The sequence below is a fragment of the Perognathus longimembris genome, chromosome 9 (genome assembly GCF_023159225.1).
Source record: "Perognathus longimembris pacificus isolate PPM17 chromosome 9, ASM2315922v1, whole genome shotgun sequence".
Taxonomy (NCBI): Eukaryota; Metazoa; Chordata; class Mammalia; order Rodentia; family Heteromyidae; genus Perognathus; species Perognathus longimembris.
This window is the reverse complement of record NC_063169.1, coordinates 57,846,816-57,864,848: the sequence shown is the minus strand read 5'-3', so window position 1 is coordinate 57,864,848 and position 18,033 is coordinate 57,846,816. Positions and strand designations below refer to the sequence as shown.

Here is an 18,033-nt window from a genome sequence, read left to right as displayed (position 1 = left end):
AGTGAAGTTTCATGTAACACTAGTTAATGTGGAGACACTGAGTATCTTATGAACTGAAGCCATTCTTAGGTCTATTATGTTCTGGCTAACTGCTTTCAAAGCTGAAACAAGCCCATTTTTTAAATTTTACTTTGATTTTTTTTCAGGGTGGATAATTTCTCGTTGCATTGTTTAAATTGCGTTCTTCAAATGATTTAAGTATGAAGAACACAGAAATTAAGCCAATATTGCCATGTTAAAGGTTAATTCTAAATGTTGGCTGAATTCTAAATTAGGAATCTCAGATACACATTCTCTAGTGTTTGGACTTACTTAAAAGAAAGATCAAATTAAATCGACTGTTAATCAAAATGCCTCTGAAAATGATTTTCAGGCCATTTATCTCATCATTTACTATTTTTGTTACACGTAGGATAATTTGTGCTTGGGCCTTAAGAAGAGAGGTTCATTTGAGACTTTGAAATGGAGTCAGAACTTGTTAAAGTATGTGCTTATTAATCTCATTTGTAACCCCACCAATGTTCCACAAATACAAAATCTTCATCCAATCCCCTTTGGTCCACTGTAAATATGCCAGAGTAAGTTATCTGTGCCCAAGAATATGTCAGTTGCATTTACTACATTTCCTCCTGAGCTTTGACAGTAGCTGGAAATTTGACCATGTCTCAAAGATAATATAATTTGATCGTATTATTTTCATATTATTCATGTACAGTTTCTAGGAGAAGGAAAAAATAGTGTTACTGTTGACTTGTTACATACACCTTAGCTTTTGTATTTATAAAATCTTTTTTTTTTAACAAACAATCTGTTCTGTGTAACCAAGCTGAAGGAAAAGACAGATATTCAGGGGGTTCCTGTTGTTTTTTTTTTTTCTTAATATACCTGGAACCAGTTGTTTTCATAGTTGTGCTTACCAAACATGATTGAAATATACACATAGATTTCATTTTGGAAACAGCTCACAGCTACACACGTGTGTATTGTTTAGTTTAAATCGACTACTATGAGCACCAAATGTAGAGACAGTATTTGAAGTTGGAAATGATGGTGGTAGTGAACAAACCACATGTTTCAGAATCCTAGAAACTTCTTGCAGGAAGAAGAAAAATCTTAGTTGGTAGCTTCCTGGCAAATCACACAAGTACACTGTAGGCTGTAAACGTTGTAACTGTACAGCTAGTTTGGAGTAAAGGTGAATTTTTCCCGAGGTTTAAAAACTTCTAAATTTCTTTTAACAGAAATTTGTAAATTTGTTCCATAAATTTTCTCTGTTAAAGACAGTTAAATATTGTAAGCTACCATAGTTTCTTTTTAATTGCTAATAAACTAGACTAGACATCTTATTTTGCCTGTCACATAAGCACTACATATTTTGGTATCGCTGAGTTGGAAAAGAAAATGTGGCATAGCATTATCATCAGTTTCATTTCATAAGTCATTCATTGAAGCATGGAAATATTACCCGTCAAATACTAATGAGGGTATGGGAAATGGATATTCAGCCCATCAATAAATATTTAAGTGCCAACAGAAGGAGCACAGTATAACTGCTGCAATATGCTGTTTTGATTACTTATATAGAATTATGTAATTTGATCTCTCCTTTGTTTTTCAGACAGGGTCTTGCTGTATATAGCTCAAACAGACTTTTCAAGCACTGGGATTATGGATGTTCCCGTCCATACCCAGCCCAACATCTTTTATTGCTACATGTGCTTCATCACAGGATTCCCTTTGGATCCCATTATCTTTTCAAAACCAGCTTATGGAATTTCCACTATACCAGACATTGAGGTTACAACATCAAGGAATATGGGTGAAGTAGGAGGATCAGAAAAGTTAAGCAAATTGTCCACGATTACCCAGCTATCAAGTATTAAAATTGGTATAAGATGATGAAATACCTAGCTTGAAATTTAATATTGAAATGAAATTCTTTGCATGACACCCTTTCCGCTTCACTGCAACAATTTTGTAAATATATTTGAATGATCAGTTGCATGTAGAGATTTTCCTGGCTGTACATGGCAGCAACCAGGTATTCCTTTCCACAAATGTGCAAGATATTTTCAGCTAAGACTCAAGGGTTTAGATTAGGAAAGATAAGTTTGTGTCCACTGTTGTCATACTCTAGGTTGATTTTTGGACTCTGGTAATATTTAGAATCAGCCCCAGCTAAGACTCTGAGGGAAGGTATAACCCATAATAATAAAAACAAGAATAATACCAGAAATATTTGCCATCTGCTAGACATTGTGCTAAATGTTTTAGTTCATTAAATTAGATGTCACCTGTTAAATTCTAAGTTGAATGTGGTAGATGGTACTCATGTGATTACCTTCGTGTATGCGATGATTTCTGAGGTCACACAACTAATACGTGCTTAATCAGCACTAGGAAATCCAGTCCTTTAAATACAATACCATTCTTCTTGTCTAGATAGCAAGCAGGTCAGAATCTCCATAAATATATAGAGAAAAGAAAAGAAAGGAGTGATCATGAGCAACCCCAAGGGATGATTTTCTGTATCCTGGAGGACATTTGTGTCAGCATGTCTTGCTCAATGGTTGTAATCCTCATTGATGGCAGAGGCAGAAGTTTGCGCTGTCACTGATGCTTCAAGATCTAGGAGCCATCTTTCTTCTCCCTGCCCCAGTTTTCATTGAGTTTACACTTATGGACTTGACATAAGTATAGGTAGGATCAGAATTAGACAGCACAGGTGCTTTAATGATGAACCCCACTAATTCTTTCAATAAGGGAACAAGTAGGAGATTGGAAAGACAGAAGGAGATTTAAAGAGATTTAAACCTAATTCGTAATTTTTTTTGTCAAAGGCAAACTGGTTTGATGTTTAAATTTATTATTTGATTTTAAAAATAGACATTTATTTTCATTTTTTTCTTTCATCTAGTTTTTGTTTGGCAGTGCTGGGGTTTGAACTCAGAGCCATACCTAATAAGTACTTTTCCCCTTTGGCCATAGACTCAATCCTTTGAGTTTTCCCTTTGTTTTACTGATAGAGGCTCAAACTAACTTTTCTCTGGCAGGCGTTGGACCTTGGTTTCCCTGACTTTACCTCTTGAATAGCTATCTAAACTTCTTTCTTTTAAAAAAAATTTGTAAAGGTGATGCACAGATACATAAGCCAGGTAATGAGTACATTTCTTTTTGAACAGTGTCACTTCTTCCCTCATTTTCTCCCAGTTTTTCCCTCGCAACCCCCTAGCTATGTTAAGTTTCTAAGGTGTCAAACTTCCTTATTTCTCAGCATTTAGCTGGGATGTGGAGGGGGGTGGGATTCTCTGAATGTTACAGAGCTAGAAAAGTGCCAGAAGTTCTGAAACAAATCTATTTTTAAGTTTGGGGCTATTTAACTTTTTGGAAGAGTCCAGTTTAGGTCTCTCCCTGTGTCTCTCTTGCTTTCTGTTTCTTGAGTTGGTGGCGATGCTGGTGGACTCGCCAGCATTTCTTCCATGTTCCATGTCTAAGGATTTATTAGATGTTTTTTGCTCATTCTTAAGCAAGAGGAACTTTATCCCTGGATGCTATACACATACATATCAAACAATTCACGTCCACTCATTAGTTCATGCATTTACACTTTCACATTTATTGTTTTATCTATTCATTCACCTGAAAAATATCTGCTGACCTCCTATAGTGCCAGCCATGGTCCTGTATCCTGTGGGACATTCTAATGGTTGAGCATACAGTAAACAGCTAATATAATGAGTCAGAGCATCCTTATTCCAAATAAAAACTAATAGATATACATTAGTTACATATTCCTCAGCTTTAAAGAACGCGCCTAAAATGCATGTAAATGTTTAAAAATTGTCTTAAATCTGTGCATAGATAGTGGTTTTGTTTACCATCTTGGGAATTTATCAGCACAAAATTGGCATGTTGTGATCCAAAGCAACTTTTTGTTTGGTCAGTTGTGGGTCTTGAGCTCAGATCCTGGGCACTGTCCCTGAGCCTTTTGTGCTGAAGACTAGCACTCTCTCTGTCACTTGAGTCACAACGGCACTTCTGGTTATTGAGTGGTTAATTGGAGATAAGAGTCTCAGGGCGACTTTTCTGCCCTGGCTGGCTTTGAACCTCATCCTCAGTTCTCAGCCTCCTGAGCTCCTGAGTAGCTAGGATTATAAGCATGAGCCACTGGCACCCAGCTCCAAAACAATTTTTTAATGTTCTAGTAGGAAATAGTTTTCTTCTTAAGATATACATGCATTAATTCCCCAGGATATGTGATACTTCAAGCCCTTAGTCACTTCTGCCTTCTTCCTTCGCTTAGATGATCCACTCTTCTACTTTTCTGAGAAGATAAGACCACCAGTGATCTTGCTTCATTCTTTCCTCTTTTCCCTCCGTGTAAAACAGGGAAATTTCCAATCTTCCTTCTGAATTGATCCTTTTATCTCTGCTTTTGAACTCCCTTTATCCCAGTTTTCTCAAGATTGCATTTCATTAATAATCTTATCACTTGTATCTTTTCCCCTCAGCACCAAGTAACTCTTAAACTTCCTCTTAGTCTTGATTCTTTTGCAGGCTTCACAAGTAGAACTTGGCCTAAAAGTGGACAAAATGAGATGAGATTTCAGTTTGAACTTTCTAAAGTACATCTCTAAGATTGTAGTGATTGTCTTCAAACTGCCAAGGGCTCTCACTGTGCGCTAAATAAAATGCTGCCACCTCCTCTCAGCCTCATCTCCTGTTACTTCTGTCTACTGTTCTAGTTACACAGACTGTTTTTCAGCATTCCTTGCTATTGTCTATTGCACAGTAATATATTCATATGAAATACCTTTCCTCTATATCTCTACCTACCAAGTATAAGCCTTTCAAAATCTCCATAATTCTTTCTAAGTACAACATTGTCAATCAGTCTCCTGTTCTCTACTTTCACTGTACCATTTATGTCTCTTGCAATTACATCTTGTTGTTTATATATTCCCATATCCACTATACAAGGAGTTCTTTGAAGGTGGGAATCTTGTGTTGCTTTTCTTGAATCTTACAACATGCACATTCTTCAAACATTTTTTTTTAATGCCAGTACTGAAGCTTGAACTCAGAGCCTGGGTGCTATGGGTGCTATCCCTTAAACTTATTTACTCAGACTGGCTCTTTACCACTTAAGCCACAGCTCATTGCTCTACATCCAGCCTTTTGTTTCTTAATTGTAGTTAAGAGTTCCCCAGACACCTCCCTGGACTGGATTTAAGTTCAATCCTTGGATCTTAGCCTCCTGAGTAGTTAGGATTACAGGCATGAGCCACTAGTGCCCAGCCTACATTATTCTCTGTTTGTACCTGGTGTCATTGAAATTGATTTACACTGCAGGTTATGTAGGTTTTTTGGTAAATGAGGTAGTATCTGCATTAAAACTCAAATATAGAAGTATATATATAAGAAATATACATTTAGTGATATTTTATTAGTGTGTGCAAGATATGGAAGAGTACAATTTATAACTTGAGTGATTAGATCAACGTATGGAATCCTTCAGAACTTGCCTTATACTACCTTGAAAAGTCCTGGTTAAAATGTGAGTGTTTTTATAACCCTAAACTTTGCAGGCAATGATATATTCTAAAATGAGCAGGAAAAAATGAAGGCCATTCAGAGATGATCAAAGTGCTAAGAGTTTCCTAAATAACCATGTAGCAGAGGTAATTATAAAGCTTCTTTAGTTACTTCATTTGGGTAAAGCATGGCGTGCATTTGAATCACTTACTTCTGTCTGCCTACCTGGTTGTTCAAGTCTTTTTTGATCATATATATGATCAAATATATATCATATAGCTTCTTAACCTCAGAGTATTTCAGAAGTTCAATTTATTTTCAGCGTGTTGATCTTCCATCCATTTCTAAAGTTTTAAAGGAGATAAAATCTGTTTACCCCATATGTCTCATGGATCTTGGGATGTCAGAAATTGTTTTTTGATTTTTCTGAGGTCATTTATTTTTATACAGGCATATGAGCCAATTTTTTTTTAATCTCTGGATAAATTGTCAACAGAGGAAATGTTTTTTTTTTTTTAATGGTACACACCTATGTTCATTCTAGCTACTTAGTATCCGTGACAGAACGATTGAGGATCAAGGCTAGCCAAGGCAAAAAACTGAAGCCTTATCTCAAGAACAAGCCAGGGTATGATGATAAAGACCTGTAATTCCAGCTACATGGGAAGTGGAAGTTGGAAGGAAGACTGTGGCCTGAAGCCAGTCTGGGTTAAAGCTTGAGAACCTATCCGAGAAAGACTAAAAGCAAAAGGAGTATGGCACTTGCCTAGCCCCATGTGAAAGACAATGATTTTTTAAGCAGTTCAGCTTATTACATATAGATGGAGCACATGTGGTGAGATTAACACACACATAGGCCTTGCCCTGATCCTCTTCAATGGATATCTCCTCTGTGTGGAACTTAGTTTAAGAAAATTGAGGGGGCTGGGGATATGGCCTAGTGGCAAGAGAGCTTGCCTCGTATACATGAGGCCCTGGGTTCGATTCCCCAGCACCACATATACAGAAAACGGCCAGAAGTGGCGCTGTGGCTCAAGTGGCAGAGTGCTAGCCTTGAGCAAAAGGAAGCCAGGGACAGTGCTCAGGCCCTGAGTCCAAGGCCCAGGACTGGCCAAAAAAAAAAAAAAAAAAGAAAATTGAGGATAACTTTCCTCCATAATTCTGAGACTCATTCATTGAATAGAATATGAGATACAATTCTAGTTTTCATCAATGCTTTCAGTGCTTTGGGTATTATTTCCATTGAGAGGGGATGTTCTTTCCTGACAGACGAATTTTCTTCGGGCAAGGTATACTTGCTTTATGAATAGCTATGAAAACAATGCACATTTTACAATTGGTATCTGTATTCACATTCTTTACGTAACTCCCAAATTACCTTTGATTTCTTTTTATGTTTATCTATATGTCATTCAGGAGTAAAAGGAAACCAGGAGAATGAACCTGGAATTTATTTTATAAATTGGTAGCAATCAAGTAGTTAACATAAAGTAAGACTGGAGAAAAAATATAGTAGAATTACGAACTTGTCATATTTGTCATTACAGTATAGTAGTCAAATAATCATTTTGTTTTGTCTTTAGTCTTCTGAATAGTAAATATTTATGGTTGCTTAGTAATTATTTACCTATATAATGACATTAAGGGATAGAATAGAGGGAAATGAAAGAAAAGGAAAGAAATATAAAATTGGGAAGACTTGCCACAAATGAGGGGGAAAATGTGATTTTTTTAAAAATTGTATAAAACTTCATCTGGAGCCTGGTGCTATGGCTAACAGCTATCATCCTAGTTCCTCAGGAGGCTGAGATCTGAGGATCTCCATACAAAGCCATCTCCAGCAAGAAATTCTAGGAGACTCTTAACACCAGTTAACCACTAGAAAGCCGGAAGTGGTACTATGGCTCAAAATGGTAGAGAGCTAGCCTTGAGCAAAAGAGCTCAAGGACAGTAACAGGCCCTGAGTTCAAGCCCTGTAACCATCCCCCCAAAAAAAAGAAAAGAAGAGAAAAGAAAAGAAGTACAAAACAAAGCCCCACTTTATCTGGTAGGCCATATGAAGCAGTACAATGTGCATCATTGAGCAGAAGTACTTGTGGAGATGGGATCACTCTGTCTTCTCAGCTACTCAGGCAAAGTTTTAGTATTGTGGACTTCTAGTGACCAGTGTTAGGGAAGGTAATCCTATGATTGTAGTTAAAATACTGACTTTTAAAGGTTTTTGAGAACAGGAAACAGCTGAGGCTGAAAGCTGATTACAAATTAAGTAATTGCTTTTCTTTGGGACACTTAAGAATGAATGCACTGTTTGTAGAAATTGGCATCCAGTTTTGCTAACTTACTTTTTTTCTGAAAGATTAAAATTTATGATTTTACTTTGTGTAAAAGTTGACAAATAGTTCATGGGCCAGTTAAATTAAAAAACAAACACTATTCCTAGCTTAGATCTGTGAGTGATACAACTTTAAAGTGTTAATGATAAATGTCTTTGTTCATTCAAAGGTCAAGATCCTTTATTCTTCAGGTTGTATTTTCCCACTTATTCAATGGGTTTCTGTGTTGTGGTCAGTTAAGGAAACGTGGTATGGACAATGGAAAACAGTTGACTTGAAAGAAGAAGACATAGGTGCAAGACACATCATCATAATGTGCTCTGAGTTTTTAAGCAGGATTTTGACTTCTCTGATCCTCCTCCTTCCTCCTCCATTCATCAGCCAACTCAGTTGGCTTCACAATTTGAAAATTCTTTCACAGTGTGAAACATTCCCTATATAGTTTAGAATAATCTAAAAACAAGATAGCAGAAGTTGATGAGGTATAGCCAAACCTCAGTTGTAATCCTGTCCTTGCAAAACATGGCATGTTTAAGAACACATATTGAGGGTTCACAATCCAGCAGAGCATATCCAGGATGCAGAATAGTGACTAGAAGGCACAATACTACCCCAAATCTTGAAAGAAAGATTAAATTATGTGCAGTAGACTGTAATTAGCTCAAGGAGAAGGCTAATACACTTTTGAGAATAACATCACTCACAGAAATAACTGTCTGTACTTTCTTTTTTAAAATTTTATTGTTAAATTGATGTACAGAGAGGTTACAGTTTCATACGTTAGGCCTTGGGTACATTTCTTGTACTCTTTGTTACCTCCTCCCTCATTCCCCCCTCCCTTTTTCCCTCTCCCCCCATGAGTTGTTCAGTTGGTTTACACCAAATGGTTTTGCAAGTATTGCTTTTGGAGTTGTTTGTTTCTTTATCCTTTGTCTCTCAATATTGATATTCCCTTTCACTTCCCTAGTTCTAATACCAGTATATACAGTATCCAGTGTATTCAGATGAGATACAATGATAGCACGAGTATAACCACAGGAAGGGGATACAAGAGGATCATCAACAAAAGATTATCAACACATGGCATGTTGAAAGTAATTACCACAGTGATATAACACTCATTTCCATAACATGGAGTTCATTTCACTTAGCACCATCTTATGCATTCACAGGGGCATAGCTATTGGGCTCTTGTGATCCTCTGCTGTGACTAGCCTAAACCTGTGCTGATTATTCCCTATGAGGGAAACCATAGCGTCCACTTTCATTACTTAACCACTAGGCTGTATTAACGAGAACATCTTATTTTTTCCCTATGCATCTTGACAAATCCACTAATGAAGCACAGATAGCTCTAGACAGACTGGAATGATAGAGTCTTGTATTTTCACTTCATCTAACAAGTGTACTTACTCCTAAATCTTACATTGAAAGCTCTGGACTTTTGTGTATTCTCATACTTAGTTTCTTTAAAAGATTGGCTCAGTGGCTGTCTCCATCAAGCATTTCCGAGCTCTAGAGAGCACTGACAATTCCTTCTCTTGCCATCTCCCTGGTAATGTGTTTATACTGGTATTAAGACACCCAAACTATTTTGTTGAACTCATTTGTTCCCATGTCTCCCTCTTAAAGGTCTGAGCTCTTAAATATTGTGCATAGCTGTTCCTTTTTTGTATTTTTAAACTAACACAGTGTAGGCATTCCATAATTATTTCAAATAGTCTTAACATAATTTAAAAAACTAGTTAGAGAAGCTTACGTGACAATCTCGAATATACATGTACTTGCCTTTTTTTAACTCTATTTTTTTTTTGTCTTTTGGTTTTTGGTGCTGGCAATTGAACCCAGGACGTTGTACTTGCTAGGCAAGTGCTTTGCTACTGAGCTACATCCCAGCTCATACTTCCTTTAAAAAAAAAAAACAAACAGCAGTTCTAATTTACACGGTACTTTGTCTCATGCCTGCTTTGTACTCCATAAAATCAATAGAAGACCAAAGGATGCTATGGAATTATTTACAATTTTTAATGTTGGACATCAAACCCAGGGGCTCATTAATGCTACACAAGCCATCCACCACTTAGCTATGCCTCAGCCCCCAAATTTCAGTAATTAAATAGTAACTGTACATATTTACAGAGTATACATGTTGACTGTAGAACCCAAAACTCCTATCTTGCTACTCTTTCCACTCCAGAGTGGAACAATGGATCATTAGCGTTTCTTCTTTTTAAATGGAAGGGTAAAGTAACTCTGAAGCAAAGTCTTGTGAATTTGATACAGCATGTCTTTAGCATCAGTTTCTCACTCAGGGCCCGTCTCCCACCTTTACAACTAATTTTGAATCTTTTCTAGTCCTTCCCATGAAATTAAAGGACAGTATTTCTCTTATAGGGAAAAAAGAGTAATGCTCATCATTTGAACATGTACATGTCATGTCTCTTAGTTTTTCATGGAATTGATTCAATTGGTTTTTTTTTTTTTACTTTTTATTATCGAATTATTATTTCATCGAATGTATAACTGGTTTATCTTGTCAGGTCTTCTCCTAAAATTATGATGCAGTAGGTCTTTGTGTAGCCTTGGGAAAACAAGTACAGATATTTAATATGCTCTATAGATTTGTCATCAAAACCGTGGCATCTTGCAACACTCATCTAAGAGTCATGTTAAACCATAACTTTTTTTTTTTTTTTGGCCAGTCCTGGGCCATGGACTCAGGGCCTGAGCACTGTCCCTGGCTTCTTCCCGCTCAAGGCTGGCACTCTGCCACTTGAGCCACAGCGCCGCTTCTGGCCGTTTTCTGTATATGTGGTGCTGGGGAATCGAACCTAGGGCCTCGTGTATCCGAGGCAGGCACTCTTGCCACTAGGCTATATCCCCAGCCCCTAAACCATAACTTTTAATTTAGAATAGTAGATAATGGAAATAAAGAATCCTACTGCAAATGTATATTTTTCAGATGTCTTATCTCCTTGGCAAAATCATTAGCCCAACTTTACCCTCACTTATCTTAAATGATAATAACCTACAAGCCTCCAATAATACCTCATGCCAAGGACTTTTTTCTTCTAAAAAAAAGGCTGAGAAATGATGTGGATAGAAATAATGATACTCAAATTTACAAAGTTTTTCTTACGAACAAGAGATGTATGAATGGAAACTTTTTTAAGGGTCTTGTCTATAAACCCTCAGAAAAATCAGCTTGTGCTTAAGAAAGTAAAAGGTAATTTTTACCTCATATATATAGAAGTGAATCTTAAATGACCTGGTGACATTTTACAAGGTTTGTTAGCACTACTTTTGAAAACGTGTTAGTTTTATGAACCATTAAGATCTCATTGCCTGATAACTTCTCATGAATCTAATAACCTTGAAGTAAAGTTAAAGAAATGACCATCTGGCCTTTATATTACATCATTGATTTAGTGTACTATGTGAACTGCTGAATTCCAGGAAACATATGAGCCTCATCCTATATTATGAAGACCTGTTTGAGGAAAGATTTTCTTTTTATTGTGATGTAAAAACTGAGGCACAAAACTCACTTAAAATTAGTGCAAAAAATTCTGAGATGGTATCTCCATGTCTTCATTTTATGAAGACCATTACTGATTCCAATTTGCTGCATAAGTGATTTGGACATTCAATTTGATGCCATATCTTTCTTCTTTGTATCATTTGGATATTTGCTTTAAAATCACTATGGGGGAGTTTCTTTTTTTAATTATTTTAAAGTTTTATCAAGGATTTATGTAATAAGGTCAGTGTAGGGAGAAATAGAAAAAAGAGAGAAACATTTTCTATTTGCTAAGCAGAAAATGGAAATTAAAGACTCCTGAAAGTATCTATAAGGTAAAAGATAAACATGGCATTGTTAGTGTTGATTTTTTTTGTCTTTTAAAGGAAAACTCATCATTAACAAGATTATGAGTCACGCAGTTATGTCTGTTGAGCCAATTCTTTAATTCTCCTATTCAGTAAAAAGAAGACAGAGAGAGGGAGAGAGAGAGAGGGAGAGAGAGAGAGAGATCCTCTATACTCTGAAATTTCAGTGTTTCCCATTTCCATGACTCACTGTCCCAGTCAGAATCAAGAATGCTGCCTTAGTCACAACTTAAGGGGGAAGGCTTACAAACTGTGACTGGTCTATGGAGGCCATTGGTAGGAATGGAGATTTGATTTGGGATTGGTACTAGCCTAGTGAGAATTAAGCTCTTTTTCCCACTTTCTTGCTTCTTAGACCTAATGACTATAGGATTATCAGTCATGTGTCACTGGATGCTATAAAAATTTTGTTCTCTATAAGCAGTTGTATCTTTAATAGAATCATGGCCCATTTATGTCTTGGGTGTGTTTTGCTTAAAATGCAAACAACTCAGTGATCTTTTAAATCTGAGAAATACGTTTTACTTTAGCATAGGTTATATTTCTAGGGTATAGATATTTTTGAAGCCCTTTTACTTTTAAAAAAGAGACGCTATTTGGTGTGTTGAAAGTATAGATGTAAATCTAGGCACTGGTGGCTCATACCTGTAATTTTAGCTACTCAGGGAAGCTGAGATCTGAGGATGGTGGTTTAAAGCCAGTTGGGACAGGCAAGTGCATGATACTCTCATCTCCAATTAATTAGGAAAAAGCCAGAAGTGGAGTTGTGGTTCAAGTGGTAGAGACATAGCCATGGGCCAAAAATGCTCAGGGATAACTCACAGGTTGAGTTCAATACCCAGGTCTCTCTCCCTCTTGTGTCTCTTTCTGTCTCCCTCTCTTTCTCTATTTCTCACACACACAGTATAGTTGAAGGGAATACAGTCAATGAATGTACATGACAAATGTACTTGGAAACTTGAAATGAGTGGAGGTGGACTAGATGAGGGAGAATGAAGGAAGGTTGGGTGATTGGTCAAGATGCACTGTACATGTAATGGACATGTTAGCATGAAACCTTTTGAAGATAACAATAAAAAAGATTTTTAAAAGGTATATAGATAATTATCTTAAGCATTGTGTCTGTTCTTGTCCTGAAACCACCACTGTGCCTTCAGTGATAATCAGCCCTATTCTTTGGCATTGATGGGTCTCTGAATTTTCAGAAGGGTAGAGCATGTCAGTTGCCATTTTTGATTGCTAGCAAATGGTTGATTGAAGAGGATAGGAACAAGAGTTTAAAAAAGAAAATAATTCTAACATTTGCTTAATAATTTGCCCTTTGCAGCAGCAGAATCTTATCTGACCACCCACATTCATCTGGTTGCTGACGTGGCTCTTGTTTCAATTGCAGACGCTATTTTTGCAGCTTTTGTATCTTTTGAGGAACCATGTGGGCCTACTTGCTTATGATGATTCATGTCTCGAAGTGCACAGGGTGTCCCAAAGTCCTACTGTGGTGATGTGCAGAGAGGAGAAGCAAATGAAAACATGATTTCCTTGAAGCACTTGGAAAGCTAATATGACATGGTCCTCAGGGACCCACATTTTAACTGTCAGGTTTCTGTACTTTAGTTCTTTCTGAAAGGGATATGGAAATCACTTGTCAGGAAGAAACACCAGTGTTGTTTGTTGGTTTAAAGAAATAACAGGTATACACTGACCATCTCTGAACAGTGTAGTAGATACTATGATAAGGTCTTTCACTGTGTAGCCTAGGCTGACCTTGAACTTGCAGACCTCAGCCTTCTGAGTATGCCATTGCTTCTCTGAACAACTGTGCTAGGTGGTATAGTGACTTTTTTGTGGCTTTTCATATTAAGGGACAAACCATCTTAACATAGTTGATGGATCAATCTATTTAGATTAAGTAGCTTTATCTTCTTTGCATTTCCTTGGGTCAAACTTAGATAAATATTAATTCTAAGTACGAGAAAGGTTTTCACTCTCTTCGTTTCATACTAGAGTCACTGAAGACTCAGATTCTGCTTTGGTTGTTTTTGGATTCCTAGTTCAGAAATTAATTTTAGCACAGAACATAACAGCTGAAAAAGGAATTTGCTGTGAGGTTATCTGAGAAGCATACTATGCAGCTTACTTGATGATGATTCAAAAAAAGCTGTGTGGAAATCTCAGCTCGGAGGCAGAATGGTAGTCTGGGCCACTGTGGGTTCCTATTTCCAATACATTAAGTTTTAACTCCAGCATTATTTTTGTAATTGCTTCCATTCTGTTACAGGCAGTTCCCTTTCAACATAGGATTTACACTATGATGAAAGAAAGAGAATTAAAAAAAAAAAAAACTATAACTAGAGCTGCAGTTCCAGGTTAGATTTTCTAAAAGCAGACAGTTTCTGTGGATGAAAAATAAAAAGGCCTATAAGTTCATTCCAAGCACCATCATATCTTAAATGTTCTTATTCATTCTTCAGATTTCCAGAAGTTGTGCATGAGTTCCTGTGGAGAAAGTTACCATCTTGGAAAGCAACGACGGTTGTGATGCAGTTTATTGATATGAAGACAACAGGTTAATAACTAAAATTCACCATTTTCTTCTATTAATTTTTTAATTTCTATGTGTGTATGTGTGTGCGTGTATGAGTGTGTGTGTGTGTGTGTGTGTGTGTATGTGCACATGTGCAAGCATGCTCCAGTATTCAGTCTTGGAATCAGAGCCTACCATGAACTTCTGTATAAACGGATTTTGGCATCAACTCAGAGAAGAAAACAATATATATTCCTTTTAGAGAGAAAAGTGCTGGGCAAATTGTGTTTATTTTGTTTTTCATAATAGGCCAGTTTTAATCATAATCTTCTTAACTAAGATAGCCCCATTGGAAAAAAAAATTTCTTGGTGGCAATGTTTATTTCCATATGCAATTTGTAGCACATACTTGGTAATCTTATAGTGATAACTTTTATTGTATGCTGGGAAAACAGGCCACTGGAAAAGTGAAATCATCATTTCAGAAAGATTATAAAAACATTTATGACCTAATATTAAAAGCAGTGTGCTAGAATCAAAATATGTCATGAATATCCTGCCTATGTGTGCACATTCTACAGATATCTGTGTGGTATGTGCATTACAGCCACAGGCAAGAATATAATTCAGCCTTGAATCCAGGCTTAAGGTTTTATCCAGTTATGTTGTAAGTATGTCAGGTCAGTTTGTACTTTTCTCCCAAATTCTCTGAATTGCTCATCAGGCTTTCATATAGCATACAGCATTCTTTTCCTATTAGCCCTTTACTCACCTTAGGAAGAATTGAGATTGTATATAGGGATTTTTACTGACAGGAGCATTTATAATGAAGTTGGCTCTCAGAAAATGCCTTTAGTAAATCATCCTGTGGACATAGGGGTGTATTCAGTTGGACTTTAGCACTGGCCGTCCCTTTTGGTAAGCCCTTTGTCTGTATTCTGGTACCCTCGGAACCCCCGAGCTCTGACAGTGGGCCAGCAGTGCGGCACAGTGTCAAACAGCAATGATGAAACAGTTTTAGCTGCTCTATGAAAATAAAGTCATGGAGATCACTTCTAAAATGCCATTCTATCATTGCTGTCATAAGACATATATTTTGTTTGTAAGTCTAATCCTGCCAAATTCTCTGAAAAAGACCAAATTACCATTTTGATTTTTCACAAATGTCTTATTTCACTAAATAGTAAGAGACAGAGAAGTTGTCATCATTTTTTTCCATTATTATTTAGACTTATTGTTTAATGGTCACTCGACTCTTGCCAGAGAAGCAGCAGATAATTACTAATTAATTTTCTGAAGCAACAATTTTTTCCCTAGCAGAAGATGCTAGCGTGAAGAACTGGATAAATGTAGGTCTTTATTCATTTCCAGAGGGAGCTTGCTTTACTGCCAGTCCGATCAGACATTATCCTGAAGAGACCTTGGAGGAGGTTTATGCACGAGGCTGTTTCTAGGCCTTCCTTTTTGGGGCCTGTCTTAAGAAAATTGCTTAACTTGGTGCCAGATTTATTTGAGTGGGACGATGAAGAGTAGCCAAGGCGAGGGCACACTTTTAGAAAACTGGCAGCCCTGCCATGCATCGTGTTCTTTTCCTTTGTTTCAATTCCTTCAGTTTTCTTACCTCTGAATAGCCATACAGACTATTTGTACTGATTGGAGAGCACCAAGGGGCTGTAGCACTATCCCTGGGAAACTCAAAAGTCATGTCCTCTGACTTTTATCCTCACAGCACTGAAGAACATTAAGGGAAAAAATGTAATGTGAATGTTCAGCTCTGTTTGGAATACCGGCTCCTTTGTTGGCAATGGATGCCAAAAATGACTTTGCGTGGGTTTTACTTACCATAAAAAGAAATCCCAGTGAATAAAATGATAACTAGCTGGTGTCTTTTTGCATGAGAATTGTTCTTATAGGGCATATTAAAACTGAACAATTGATTAGGGGAAAAACTAGAAATTTGCTTTTCACATAATAATCAAGAATATGAAAAATGAATATGTGATCATAGACAAATAAGATAACTATACTTAATAACATTACTATAGATCTTTTGGCACTAAGCAGATCTGTATTGAAAAGAATTAGGCTAAAGTTCTGAATACACAATGGCACATTGATTGATGATTTGTAGTAGACTGAATGATCTGTTTAATGTTGATAGTCTTTTCTTAATATACTTACAAAATGGTTTCCCACCTGAAAATTGTTTTTCCATATGAAAAACATTTTTATATCTTTAGTGATAAAATACAACCTCCAGAATCTTTGTCATTTCGGTGAAAACTAAGTCACTTATTAAATATATCACCTTTTTAAAAACGGTATCATTATCAACCGTCATATTCAACTTTGAAAGTTGAATAGTTGCCACAGTGAATTTCTTTTCTGCAGGTTGAGGTGAGGAAAGCAGCAAAGAAAGTTTAGGACACTCTCAAATTCTGCCAGGTTATATAGAAAAAGACATGCCACACCTGGTAATAGATCCATAATTCTTATGATTTCCTTTGCATATGTTTTTCAGCAAGATAAAGCAACTCTAGACAAGTTGTTAATAGAACCAGTCCACATTTGTTATGGTTCATGACTATAATCAGTAAATTCCCCAAAGGACCTATCCCTGGTTTTCTCTCCCACTTAGTTTCTCTATATATCTCAGAAACCCAAGGGAAGTGACTTTTATGGGTAGCAGTTAGTGAAAGTTCCCCAAGGTAAGTGTTTGAGGGAGTGATGCTTTCCTCAAAACATTTAAAATCTAATGGAGACCGTGCATGGGAAACAGGACTGACTTCCAGCTTTCTAGTAAACATTCTCAGCTTTTCACTGACATGAAATGTTTCTCCAGCTCCAACGGAGATGGCAAATTAACCCAGGAGTAGAGTACGTGGTCTGGGATGTCATTGAGCATCCTAATTAATTAGACATCATATGTAGGCTTAACATACAGAGTCTACCAATGACTTCAGTATCAAAGGAAGAAATGTTTCTGACAAAAACTATTTGAGTTTTGAATCTTAAGAACATTGTAGGATGGGCCTTATATGGACTTTAGTGAAATTAATGTTTTTTAATGAGGTAGTAAGCATCACTTTTTCTGATTAGCTCTTTGCTTCTAAAACTTAAATTCAACAACAAACTTAATGTTCTATAGAAGTTTTGTTCTGAAGATCTAAATACATGCTTTTGAATATTTTTTTGTAAAAATTCCTTTCCTTCATCTTTCAGTCTAATTTTTGGATAGGAAAAGATTATCTTTGAATTTCATTTAGTCCACCTATAATATGATACGTACTAAGTGAGTAAGAAATGTTTGTGTCTGGTGTGTGGTATAATGATTTTAACTTATTATTAAGAGAATATAAAAGTTAAATGCCTGATTTATAAAGGTTATTAAATTAAGACATTATTTTAGTCTTGCTTTCAATTGGACAATATTAACATATTGAATAATATGTCCTTGTTTAACATGTGTACATTTTAATCAAAATTATATATTCCATGTCAACTGAAGAATAGAAAGTGATAAATGTTTAAAAACTACTTTCGTTAAAAGTAATGATTTTCACAGAACAAAGGAACACAATTTCTTAGGGTAGTTTAACATTTTCTCATAAGGAGCTGCCTAGTTAGTACAACTATTAGAGGTAGATAAATGACATTGTTAAAATTATGGTTTTTTTCATTCCCAGGAAGTGGCATTTTGAAGCAACTTTCTGTACTTCAAACATTAAAAGTTGAGGCATGTCAAATGTAGAC

The 18,033-nt window shown here is 36.4% G+C and overlaps 1 protein-coding gene across 7 annotated transcripts in view; it reads left to right on the top strand.

Moving 5' to 3' along the window:
* The window catches only part of Hivep2 (HIVEP zinc finger 2), a 186,284-nt gene that overhangs the window by 140,843 nt on the left and 27,408 nt on the right, over positions 1–18,033 (top strand). For 6 of the 7 annotated variants that reach the window (XM_048354205.1, XM_048354206.1, XM_048354208.1 and 3 more), the window contains one exon: positions 14,228–14,322. The gene's annotated coding sequence lies outside the window, so the exon portion shown is untranslated. Of the gene's footprint in view, positions 1–5,588; positions 5,682–14,227; positions 14,323–18,033 lie in introns of all 7 variants that reach the window. The other variant, XM_048354210.1, reaches the window with a different exon arrangement.